The following is a 12,749-nucleotide window of genomic DNA, read 5'->3' on the forward strand; positions in this document are numbered from 1 at the left end:
GGAGTTCAGAGGTTGAACAGAAGAGCAGGGGGTACAGCGGTGGGGCAGATGTGCAGGGATGTGCAGGGAGGTGCAGTGGTGGAGGAGGTGAGAAGAGGGTTCAGCAGTGGGACAGAAGAGCAGGGGGTACAGTGATGGGTCAGATGAGCAGGGCAGTTCAGTGTTGGGGCAGAAAAACAGGAGAGTAGAGCAGTGGGGCAGATGTGAAAGGAGGTGTATTGGTGGGACAGAGGTGCAGGGGGTTACAGTGGTGGGGCAGGAGAGCAGGGGCGTACAGAGGTGAGACAGATGTGCAGGATGTACATTGGTGCACCAGATGAGCAGATGGCTTCAGCGTTAGGACAGATGAGAAGGTGATTCAGTAGTGAGACAGAAGAGCATAGGGATATGGTGGTGGAGCAGATGTACAGGGAGGTACAGTGGTGGGGCAGATGAGAAAAGGGGTACAATAATGGGGCAGATGACCAGGGGGGTTACAGTGGTGGGACAGAGCAGCAAGGGGGTACAGTGGTGGGGCAGATGTGCAGGGAGGTACAGTGGTGGGAGAGATGAGAAGGGGGTTCAGCGGTGGGACAGAAAAGCAGGGGGGTACAGTGATGGGACAGATGAGCAGGGGGGGGGTTCAGTGTTGGGCCAGATGAGAAGGGGGTTACAGTGGTGGGAAAGATGAGCGGGGGGGTTCACTGTTGGGGCAGAGGAGAAAAGAGGTACATTAATGGGACAGATGAGCAGGTGGTTACAGCGGTGGGGCACAGAGGTGGGGCGGATGTGCAGATGGGTGCAGAGGAGAAATGAGGTACATTGGTGGAACAGAAGAGCAGGGGGAACAAAGGTGGGACAGATGTGCAGGGGGTACAGTTGCAGGGCAGATGAGAATGGAGGTTACAGTGGTGGGGCAGATGAGCAGATAAGTTCAGTGTTAGGATAGATGAGAAGATGGTTCAGTGATGGAGCAGATGTGCATGGAGGTACAGTGGTGGGGCAGATGAGAAAGAGGGAACATTGGTGGGGCGGATGAGTGGGGGTTACACTGGTGGGACAGAAGAGCAGGGCGGTACAGTGGTGGGGCAGATGTACAGGGGGTTATAGTGGTGGGACAGATGCGCAGGGGGTACAGAGGTGGGGCAGATGTGCAGGGTAGTACAGTGGTGGAGCAGATGTGCAGGGGGTTACAGTGGTGGGGCAGATGTGCAGGGGGTTACAATGGTGGGGCAGATGAGAAATGGGGTACATTAGGGTTGCCACCTCATTCCTTTAAACCCGAACACCTTTGAATTACACAGGTTCTGAGGCTAATTAAATGCAGATAAGGCAACAAGTTTGTTTAATTATCACCTTAATCAGCCTCAGAACCTGTGTAATTAATATGTGTTCGGGTTTAAAGGGATGAGGTGGCAACTCTAGCGTACATTGGTAGGGCAGATGGGAAAGGGGGTACATTGGTGGGGCAGATGAGCAGGGTGGTACAGTGGTGGGACAGATGTGCAGGGGGTTACAGTGGTGGGGCAGATGTGGAGGGGGTTACAATGGTGGGGCAGATGAGAAAGGGGGTACATTGGTGGGACAGATGAGCAGGGTGGTACAGTGGTGGGGCAGATGAGAAAGGGGGTACATTGGTGGGGCAGATGAGAAAGGGGGTACAGTGGTGGGGCAGATGAGAAAGGGGGTACAGTGGTGGGGCAGATGTGCAGGGGGTTACAGTGATGGGGCAGATGAGCAGGGGGGACAGTGATCTGAAGTGTGAAGGTGCATGAATTGGGGCTGATCTCAGGCGTGAGAGTGCAGGATGTTAATTTCTCACTACTAAAATAGTTTACAGCATTTACTTTATAAAAAACCATTTCGTGATTGAGAGTGTAAAGTTGGCATTTTTTTGTTATAAAATCGGCATGCTCAATTTCTTTGAAAACATTTTTCGGCACACTGTGCTCAAAAGGTTGCCTACTCCTGGTGTAACACTTCCATGTTTCTTTTTACAATTTTTGAGTGACAACTCAAAGAAGTTTTGGGTGTTACCATACTTTCAGTTTCTGTGACACTGGTACCTTGGAGAGGGTGAATCTCCCTAGTGGGGATACAGACAGCAATAAAAACCTTAAAGAGCTGTTAACCCTTCCACATTCTATTAAAAAAAATAATTTTGGATTTAAATGCACTTTAAGCTGCTCGTTTTCACATGTTTGGTTAAATGAAAATAATTAACGTTTTCATTTAAGCAGCGCACTGGCTGGACTAGCAAGTTGGCCAGGCTGACAGACGTCGATAATTATAAAATACCGTGTTTATAAGCACATCTGAATTTTGTTTATCACACTGTTCCATCTTGTTCACTACTGCTTCATCTGGGGAAACGTTTCTCACCCTGAGATGTACTGCTGGGAGAGTTCTGTGACTAATGCCAAAAATGTTTGCCATATTTTATTTGTTGCTCCCTAACCTCCTACAATGAGTGATGTGTGCATAAGTCACATTGCTAGCAAAAATCTGCCTGTGTATGGCTACCATCATGTATGATATCCTATGAACTAATGGTTCTAAAAAATGATACTAAACCACAGTCAGTTCTTTCCAAGGTCCATCCAAATGAAAGAGGAACTATACCTGGCTATGGAAAAATGATAGTCGGCAGCTAGTACGCACCCAATTCTTTGCAGAGTTTCTGATCTTCCATGCTGCCATCTTGTATTTGAGGGCCAGTTGTCACTTCCTGATCACTCACAGCTTACTCCTCCTGCAAAATCATGGGTTGTAGGGAGACTGGACCTGTAGCCTCCTGGAATATGTGACATGTATTCCAGGAGGCTGTGGTGAGAAGGCAGGCAAGTTGAGGGCAGGTCATCCACGTCCAGGTGAGGATTGATGTGGGGCGAGTACCACCAAAAAAGGTAATCGCTTCCTGAAAATGAAAAAAATCTGATTGCTTAACAGGCTGACGGAAGGAAGAGGATAATTTTGACTATCATTATTGTGGGAAGGTCTACGCTAACATTTTATACAGAGTGAATCACACGTCTGCTCAGTGTTACAAAAAACCCCAGTCAGACATTTTAGAACCTTTTAGAACAAGCGACACAAAACATATACAGTGCGGAAACTAGGAAACAAAGGAGTTCCTAGAAATTAAATTGTCATATAAAAGCCTAGAAAAAACACTAAGGCCAGCCAAACACAGAGCAAATTTCTTTCCTGCAACCATGGGTTGCAGGAAAGAAATTTGCTTTAGTCCCCTATCAACACAGACAGTGTTGATACGGGAATCCCTCCTGCCAGACCATTGTCTTCTTTATGATTATCGCTAGCAGCTGCTATAGCCACTAGCAATAATTACGGCTCCCCTGCCCCCCCCTCCCCCCCACCGGTAGAAGACAGTGATTATTGCTAGCCACTGTAGCAGCTGCTAGAATAATCGCAGGTAAAACCCAGCATGCTGGATGTACCCAAGTGGATCCGGCCGAGTTTCAAACCGTGTATGGCATGCCTAAGGCTGGCCATACATTATACAATTTTTTAATTCTATTAAAAAAATTTTCAACTCTATTAAATAGAGTTTGAGATGACTTACATAGTGCAGAATGTGGTAATGTTAAGTAGGGAATGGGAAGTATGTGTAGGATGGTGTCAGTAGAGCAGTGGAGTCGTTTTTTGTTTTTATTATTTTATTTATTTATTTTTTTTACAATTTTTTTTTATTATTATTATTATTTTTTTTTTTTTTTTTACAGTGCTTCGGGTGGGGGAACAGCACAGTGTCAGTAGGGCAGTGGACAGTGTCAGTAGAGCAGTGCACAGTGTTGGTAGTTTTTATTTTTATTTATTTTTTACAAATGTATTTTTTTGCAATTTTTTTTTTCACAATTCTTCTTTGGGGGGGAGGGGGTTGGGCAAGTGGCTCGTATCAGTAGGGCAGTGGACGGTGTCAGTAGAGCAGTAGATGGTGTCAGCAGTTTTTATTTTTTACAATTTATTTATTTATTTATTTATTTATTTTCACAATGCTTTTTTTGGGTGGGGGAGTGGATGGTGTCAGTAGTTTTTTTTTTTTTTTAATTTATTATTATTCTTCACAATTTAATTTTTTGGGGTTTTTGTACAATTTTTTTTTTCATTTTTTACAGTAATTACAATTTTTTTTTCTATTTTTATCATCCCTGTTCGAGGTGGCTTTGGTGAGATATCAGGGGTCTAAACAGACCCTGACATCTCCCCTTTGAGACAGGGTAAGGGACTGAGAACACAGATTCCCCAGCCCCTTTCTCAGCAGCCTCAGCTGCACTGAATATGAGTGGACAGGAGACTCTGTTCATTTAGAAAAAGAAGGGGCCGGTAAATTACATATTCCTCCGCTCTCCATCCTGACAGATCTGGGACGAGGGGGGCCAAGGAGCATGCAAGGGGGGGGGGGGGGGCAGAGGGGCAGGCAGGGGAGTGGGAGGAACAAACACATAGGGGGACAATCCGTTGGGGGTGATCAGTGGGGCGGTGGGGGCAGTTACAGGCACCAATCTCCCTGTATGGCTTTCAGACCTGAGACCCTGTAACACTAACGAGTCAATGACACCGGGAAGGGAAAATGGCTAATTGGGCTCAAATGGATATTTTCACTTAGGGGTGTACTCACTTTTGTTGCCAGCGGTTTAGACATTAATGGCCGCGTGTTGTTATTTTGAGGGGACAGCAAATTTACACTGTTATACAAGCTGTACACTCACTACTTTACATTGTAGCAAAGTGTCATTTCTTCAGTGTTGTCACATGAAAAGATATAATAAAATATTTACAAAAACGTCAGGGGTGTACTAACTTTTGTGAGATACTGTATACATACACACATACATGTGTATTTGAGCTTTGGGGTGTACACCCTAATGCAATGGACTGTGTGTCCATTAAGGGTACACGGGCACTGCCACCTTTATGACTAATGGATAGATTCATGCATTGCATGAATCTATCCATGGCCGTCGCTGCCACCCCCTATTCAGACGTCCGGTCCATTTTTGAGGGCCGGGCGCCTCAATTACAGTGGCGGGGGTGTTTTTCTGAAGCACCCAATTAGAACTATAGGTTCTAATAGGCTTCAAAAAAGGTGGGCTTGGAGCACAGAGCATGAATATTTCAAGCACGGGTCTTATACCCGTCACCTGATTGGCTGAAGGCAGAGGCAATCATATTGAACGCCTAGCAGAACGGAAGAAGAGATGCAGGGAAGCATGGAGGACCCGCTGCTCATCCCACACAGCTCTCTGCCGTCACCCGCTGCCTGACCCGCCACCAAGATAGGGTAAGTGCCGGTCAGATGGTGGGCGGGTCATCGTGGCTGTATATGATGGGGCACAGTGGCTGCATATCATGGGCACTGTACATTGAGGCTGCATATGATGGGCACAGTGGCTGCATATGCTGGGCACTGCACAGTGAAGCTGCATATGATGGGCACAGTGGCTGCATATCATGGGGCACAGTGGCTGCATATGCTGGGCACTGCACAGTGAAGCTGCATATGATGGGCACAGTGGCTGCATATCATGGGGCACAGTGGCTGCATATGCTGGGCACTGCACAGTGAAGCTGCATGTGATGGGCACAGTGGCTGCATCTCATGGGGCACAGTGGCTGCATCTCATGGGGCACAGTGGCTGCATCTCATGGGGCACAGTGAGGCACAGTGGCGGCATATCATGGGGCAGAGTGGCTTCATATCATGGGGCACAGTGGTTGCATATCATGGGGCACAGTGAGGCACAGTGGCGGCATATCATGGGGCACAGTGGCTGCATATCATGGGGCACAGTGGCTGCATATCATGGGGCACAGTGGCTGCATATCATGGGGCACAGTGGCTGCATATCATGGGGCACAGTGGCTGCATCTCATGGGGCACAGTGGCTGCATCTCATGGGGCACAGTGGCTGCATCTCATGGGGCACAGTGAGGCACAGTGGCGGCATATCATGGGGCAGAGTGGCTTCATATCATGGGGCACAGTGGTTGCATATCATGGGGCACAGTGAGGCACAGTGGCGGCATATCATGGGGCACAGTGGCTGCATATCATGGGGCACAGTGGCTGCATATCATGGGGCACAGTGGCTGCATATCATGGGGCACAGTGGTTGCATATCATGGGGCACAGTGGTTGCATATCATGGGGCACAGTGGTTGCATATCATGGGGCACAATGTCTGCATATCATGGGGCACAATGTCTGCATATCATGGGGCACAGTGGTTGCATATCATGGGGCACAGTGGTTGCATATCATGGGGCACAGTGGTTGCATATCATGGGGCACAGTGGTTGCATATCATGGGGCACAGTGGTTGCATATCATGGGGCACAGTGGCTGCATATCATGGGGCACAGTGGCTGCATATCATGGGGCACAGTGGTTCCATATCATGGGGCACAGTGGTTCCATATCATGGGGCACAGTGGCTGCATATCATGGGGCACAGTGGTTGCATATCATGGGGCACAGTGGCTGCATATCATGGGGCACAGTGGCTGCATATCATGGGGCACAGTGGCTGCATATCATGGGGCACAGTGGCTGCATATCATGGGGCACAGTGGCTGCATATCATGGGGCACAGTGGCTGCATATCATGGGGCACAGTGGTTCCATATCATGGGGCACAGTGGCTGCATATCATGGGAACAGTGGTTTCATATCATGGGGCACAGTGGCTGCATATCATGGGGCACAGTGGCTGCATCTCATGGGGCACAGTGGCTGCATCTCATGGGGCACAGTGGCTGCATCTCATGGGGCACAGTGGCTGCATCTCATGGGGCACAGTGAGGCACAGTGGCGGCATATCATGGGGCAGAGTGGCTTCATATCATGGGGCACAGTGGTTGCATATCATGGGGCACAGTGAGGCACAGTGGCGGCATATCATGGGGCACAGTGGCTGCATATCATGGGGCACAGTGGCTGCATATCATGGGGCACAGTGGCTGCATATCATGGGGCACAGTGGCTGCATATCATGGGGCACAGTGGTTGCATATCATGGGGCACAGTGGTTGCATATCATGGGGCACAATGTCTGCATATCATGGGGCACAATGTCTGCATATCATGGGGCACAGTGGTTGCATATCATGGGGCACAGTGGTTGCATATCATGGGGCACAGTGGTTGCATATCATGGGGCACAGTGGTTGCATATCATGGGGCACAGTGGTTGCATATCATGGGGCACAGTGGCTGCATATCATGGGGCACAGTGGCTGCATATCATGGGGCACAGTGGCTGCATATCATGGGGCACAGTGGTTCCATATCATGGGGCACAGTGGCTGCATATCATGGGGCACAGTGGCTGCATATCATGGGGCACAGTGGCTGCATATCATGGGGCACAGTGGCTGCATATCATGGGGCACAGTGGCTGCATATCATGGGGCACAGTGGCTGCATATCATGGGGCACAGTGGCTGCATATCATGGGGCACAGTGGCTGCATATCATGGGGCACAGTGGCTGCATATCATGGGGCACAGTGGTTCCATATCATGGGGCACAGTGGCTGCATATCATGGGAACAGTGGTTTCATATCATGGGGCACAGTGGTTTCATATCATGTTTTTTTCCAGTATTTTCCAATTTACCCCCCCCCCCCCCCAAACAAAAATTTCGGGCACCAGCCGCCACTGGCGCCGCACCCCTATGTTTGTATGATGTCTGCAGTCTCTGATAATATCTATTTAATGGATGTTATGTGTGGCCCTTTGGTGATGTGGAGGGCCACACTTTCTGTCCTCTGCCTGGACATGCGGAGTCCATAGCTCTCCTCTTACCTGTGTGGGGATATGAGAGGCGCACATCTGTCCTGGTGCCCGAACTTGGCGCGCTCCTCCCCTCCCCCTCACACCTCCAGGATGCTCCGCGCTGCAAATGGGAAACATCTGGGGAGCGCTGCTCCAGTCCTGCTCTGATTGGCTGCTCAGGAGGGGGCCGGGGCTGGCGCTTTAAACCCGTGACGTCACGGATCGCGGCTGCTCCTGGCTCGCAGTGTAGCTTGTGCAGGGACTTCAACTGCAAGCAGCACCGGATCGGGGGTGCGGGTCGGTGATCGGAGGTAGGATGGAGGGGAGGGGCGGTCGTCCTCACCGGTGGGGTGTACAGGAGAAGTGTTGGGAGTGATTGATGGGGGGTGGGGGTAGGAGGCACAGACACAATGCCAGCCATGGACAGTGATGGGGAAGAGGTATTGTGTACAGGAGATGGGGGGGAGGGTCTGTCCATTGTGTATAGGTAGGTATGGGATGAGTGATCAGGAGGATGATATGATGGGGGCTCTGCCATCATCTCCTCCTTGTATAGGAAATGGATCCAGAGTCCCCTGTAAGGCTCATCACACTCAGATCTGGGCCTGGGAATCCTCTCCTGTCTGATCCACACAGCTCAGCTATCTCTGACCATCTGCTGTCCACCAGCCACACATAGAAATCAACATGTTATCTCCATGTCCTCATCTCTGATAAATAATCTTATAGGGAAAATTGATTATTTTTTTATTTGTAGAAAAAAAAAATGTGCTCAGTTTTGCAGAGTGATAGTCGCCGTTATCTCCATGCAAACACAAAAAGTGCTGCATGCTTCTTCTGAAGGAAAATATTGTGACATGATGATAAAATAATCCAGAATAGGGAATTAGGGAAATCTCTCATTGATCCTGCCAGTGTCTCTGGAATGGCCCTTTTTTTGGCAGCCTAGCCCATGGTGACCGATGTGGGAAGTTGCACAACATGCATTCAGCTACACAAGTCTGGAAGTTGCCCGAAAAGCAGATGTTGTCATTGTAACAGTGTGGTGTTGTTTGGTTTGTTACTTTTTTTTTTTGCACCAGTTGCGCAAGCTGTGACATGAGGACGAGGGAGAACAGCTGTCATTGTTAAATGTTGGGTTCACTTACTGTCAATCTTGTTGTTGGCGTTTTTCTTCCACATATCCCTGATGAGTCCTGCGTCATTATTATTTAGGTTTTCTGAAATGGCACATCATAGCACTAAGTCTACACAACGCATGCTAGTCTAAGTGAGAATTACTCCAGATCTTCTGAGCTAGATGAAGCTATTCTCCTTGTCCTAGGAGCTTATCAGAAGTGAAGGTATTTGAGGTTAATGTGCTATTATGGGGGATCTATTTTCCTACACACAGCTGACTTCCTTTCCCAGGAATTCCATAGGACGATACGATCAACTGTCACTTGTAATACCACTTCAGTCTGGAATAACAAAGAACCCAGAACAATGTCTGCAAAATCAAGTTACATCCAGGACTGGTTCACACCACAATTTCTGCATTCCAGATGCATTTCTGCATGCATGTTTTTGATGTGTGCCAGTGCGCTTTTTCCCTTTTTTTTTTTTTTTCTTAGTCTCAATTGTTAATGTATGTTCTGGTGCATTTTTTTATGCATTTTGCCGCATTCCAGATGCATTCTATACAGAAAAAATGCAACACGTTCTGCTTTTGTTGACTGCACTGATGTAAACTAGGCCCAGTGGTATCCATGATGAACCCTGTGCTGCGTTTTTGATACAGGATTAAAACATGCTGGACTGCATCTGGTGTGAACCAGCCCTTAAACTCAAAAATGTATTATGTTGCATTTTGCTAATTCTTAGATATGGTGGCTGCCTTTTTAATTTCACCTGTATAATCCTGCCAGAAAGTTCTGTTATTTTTCAATAGAGAGAGTTGTCCAGCAACATTGTTATTTAGAGGGCTGAGACAGACCATTTAACATGGACAGTGGTGCTTACAATGATCAGCTTTTATTTATGCAAAACCTTTTTTTCCAAAAGGATTAAAAAAAACAGCTCTGTGTTAGCTGAAATTTGGCTTTAATTCATTAGTCAAATCTATTTGCTAGTCCAGTGGTCTCCAAACTGTGGCCTGCAGGCCAGGTGTGGCCCTTTGCTTGTCTTAATCCTGCCCTTGGGGCACCACAGTCTATCCATTGACATCAAAGATAAGGTACCATTCCATCCAATGATGGGGCACTATTCCTTCCACTGATACCAGTGATGAGGTACCTTCCCATCCACTGATACCATTGATGGGGTACCATTCCTTCCATTGATACCAATGATGGGGCACATTCCATCCACTAATACCAATGATTGGGCACATTCCATCCACTGATACCAATGATTGGGCACATTCCATCCACTGATACCAATGATTGGGCACATTCCATCCACTAATACCAATGATTGGGCACATTCCTCCCACTGATACCAATGATGGGGCACCATTCCTCCCACTGATAACCAATGACGGGGCACCATTCCTCCCACTGATAACCAATGACGGGGCACCATTCCTCCCACTGATAACCAATGACGGGGCACCATTCCTCCCACTGATAACCAATGACGGGGCACCATTCCTCCCACTGATAACCAATGACGGGGCACCATTCCTCCCACTGATAACCAATGACGGGGCACCATTCCTCCCACTGATAACCAATGACGGGGCACCATTCCTCCCACTGATAACCAATGACGGGGCACCATTCCTCCCACTGATAGACGATGACGGGGCACCATTCCTCCCACTGATAGACGATGACGGGGCACCATTCCTCCCACTGATAGACGATGACGGGGCACCATTCCTCCCACTGATAGACGATGACGGGGCACCATTCCTCCCACTGATAGACGATGACGGGGCACCATTCCTCCCACTGATAGACGATGACGGGGCACCATTCCTCCCACTGATAGACGATGACGGGGCACCATTCCTCCCACTGATAGACGATGACGGGGCACTACTGATACCAGTGACTAGCCAGATCACCTGGTTAAAATAAAGGCACAAAATCGTAAAAAAAAAAAAAAATGAATGCAGCCAGCATCTCTAAAAATTGGTAACCTATAAAATCTTTGTTTTTCGGTTTAATACTGCTTTAAATAGGGTCTTCACCCTAGGAACAAAAAAAAAATACTTGTAGGTCCTGACGTTTAATAAAAGGACACTTATCTGTCCAAGGATCCAGTGCTGTCCTCACCCGGGCTGGTTCTTCACTGGTCTTGGGGAAACCAGCTGTGATTCCTTGCGGCTTCACAGCTGGCTTCCGCATGCGCTTTGTGTATGATCCCGCTGCCTTCTGTGACCTGTGAATGTCTCAAGAGGCTGTGGGCAGAGGAGGGGGCAAACTTCCGCTTGGATCGCCTATGTCAAAACTACGTACCCGCTCCTCCAAAAAATGGAAAGTGCCAAAACTTGGGGGTGGGGGTGGAGGCAGAATAGAACCCTTTTGGGTTCTGCTTTAAGGTTGATAAAGACTTGATTGATGTATGGATTTGTATTTCAGTTTGTAGGGGTTCCACTTATCTCTTCTACAAAGCCAATAACCCAACTGGAGGGTCTGTTGATAAAGGAAGGGAAATGGTGTGTAAAAGAAATTAAAATTGCTTTATTCTGTTTGCAATAAAATTTGGAGCGTTAAATGTGCTACAGAACCAGGTTCTAATGCCCCTGGGCAACAGTTGCCCCCCCCCTGCAGTGGCAGTGCTGTGAGTAACACTTTATGGGGTGTACACTGTTCATTACTACTGGAATGCTGAGAAACCCTCTTAACGCCGGATGTCATCTTCTTTAGTATATTTGCCTGCACAATCGCGGAGATGTGCCAATAAACGCCCGCCTTTCAGCTTGGTCGCTGTACGGTACACATCAGGAATATTGCTAGCAGCTGTCTTTTACTGGAGAAACAAGCAATATGTAGAGTTTTTTTTTTTTTTTTTCTCGGCTGTAAATTGGCCAGCTATTTTTATTTCTGTACAGAGAACTGAAACCTTCCTTGCTCCACCTACATGCTTAGCGAGGCCAGATTTTGGAGAAAGGAAAACACACTTCATATATATACTTCTCAAAACAAAAATGAACTGTTTCCAGCTATTCCACGTTTCCATGGACAGGACCGGTATTTATAGCCTAGCCCCTTGTAAAATACATATTTTTCTATTGCCAGACCTCAGCGAACACATGCTCTAGCTTTGCAGGCTATGGGCAAATCCTAGTATTTGTTCTTGTTTTAATGCTACAAAAGAAATACAGTTACAATTAGAAATATAATCTTAATAATCTGGGTTTTGAAATGGCCTGTGACCACTGGGGACTATGATAATAGATGGCTGTACACTACAGTCTCCATTCATGAGCACTCTATTGGTTTTTTTTCCCCCCGAATCAACCTCTATAAATGGGAATAATCAATCTGTAATTGACAACCCATTTAATCGATTTGCCACACGTGGGGAAGTAGATTTTCAGTTCAGACACAGTCCTATCTTAGGACTTTTGATAGTTCAGGCATGATCATACCTTATGATCGTAAGTTATCAAACACACCTCCGTTTCCACAATGTAATCTCATAATCTGATTTTTAAACACAGTGCAACGCATCAAGGCAACGCATTAGGGCTCATTCACACCATGTCTGTTAGACTGCATTGTTCAATGCTGGCCCAATGCAATGATAAGATGAAACCCATTGTTTGCAATAAGCCCATGTCACACTGACACACTGCGTTGATGTGTGCGTGGAGGAAATAGAACATGCTGCAGTAAATGTAGCGCTGCCTACTCAGTTGCGTCGCAGCACATTGCAGAAAGACCAAATATTTTGGATTCTGCTTTGAAAAAAAAAAACATACACCAACGTGTTAATATATAAATAAAAGACCATGCACATTAACTTAAGTGAGTTTAACATG

General features: G+C 47.4%; 1 protein-coding gene across 2 annotated transcripts in view; it reads left to right on the top strand.

The window, feature by feature from the left end:
- Window positions 1–7,937: 7,937 nt before the first annotated feature.
- NCKAP5L (NCK associated protein 5 like) overlaps window positions 7,938–12,749 on the top strand; it is a 119,844-nt gene continuing 115,032 nt past the window's right edge. For both annotated transcript variants that reach the window (XM_073614087.1, XM_073614090.1), the window contains exon 1: window positions 7,938–8,088. The gene's annotated coding sequence lies outside the window, so the exon portion shown is untranslated. The remainder of the gene's footprint in view (window positions 8,089–12,749) is intronic.

The sequence above is a fragment of the Aquarana catesbeiana genome, linkage group LG02 (assembly GCF_042186555.1).
Source record: "Aquarana catesbeiana isolate 2022-GZ linkage group LG02, ASM4218655v1, whole genome shotgun sequence".
Taxonomy (NCBI): Eukaryota; Metazoa; Chordata; class Amphibia; order Anura; family Ranidae; genus Aquarana; species Aquarana catesbeiana.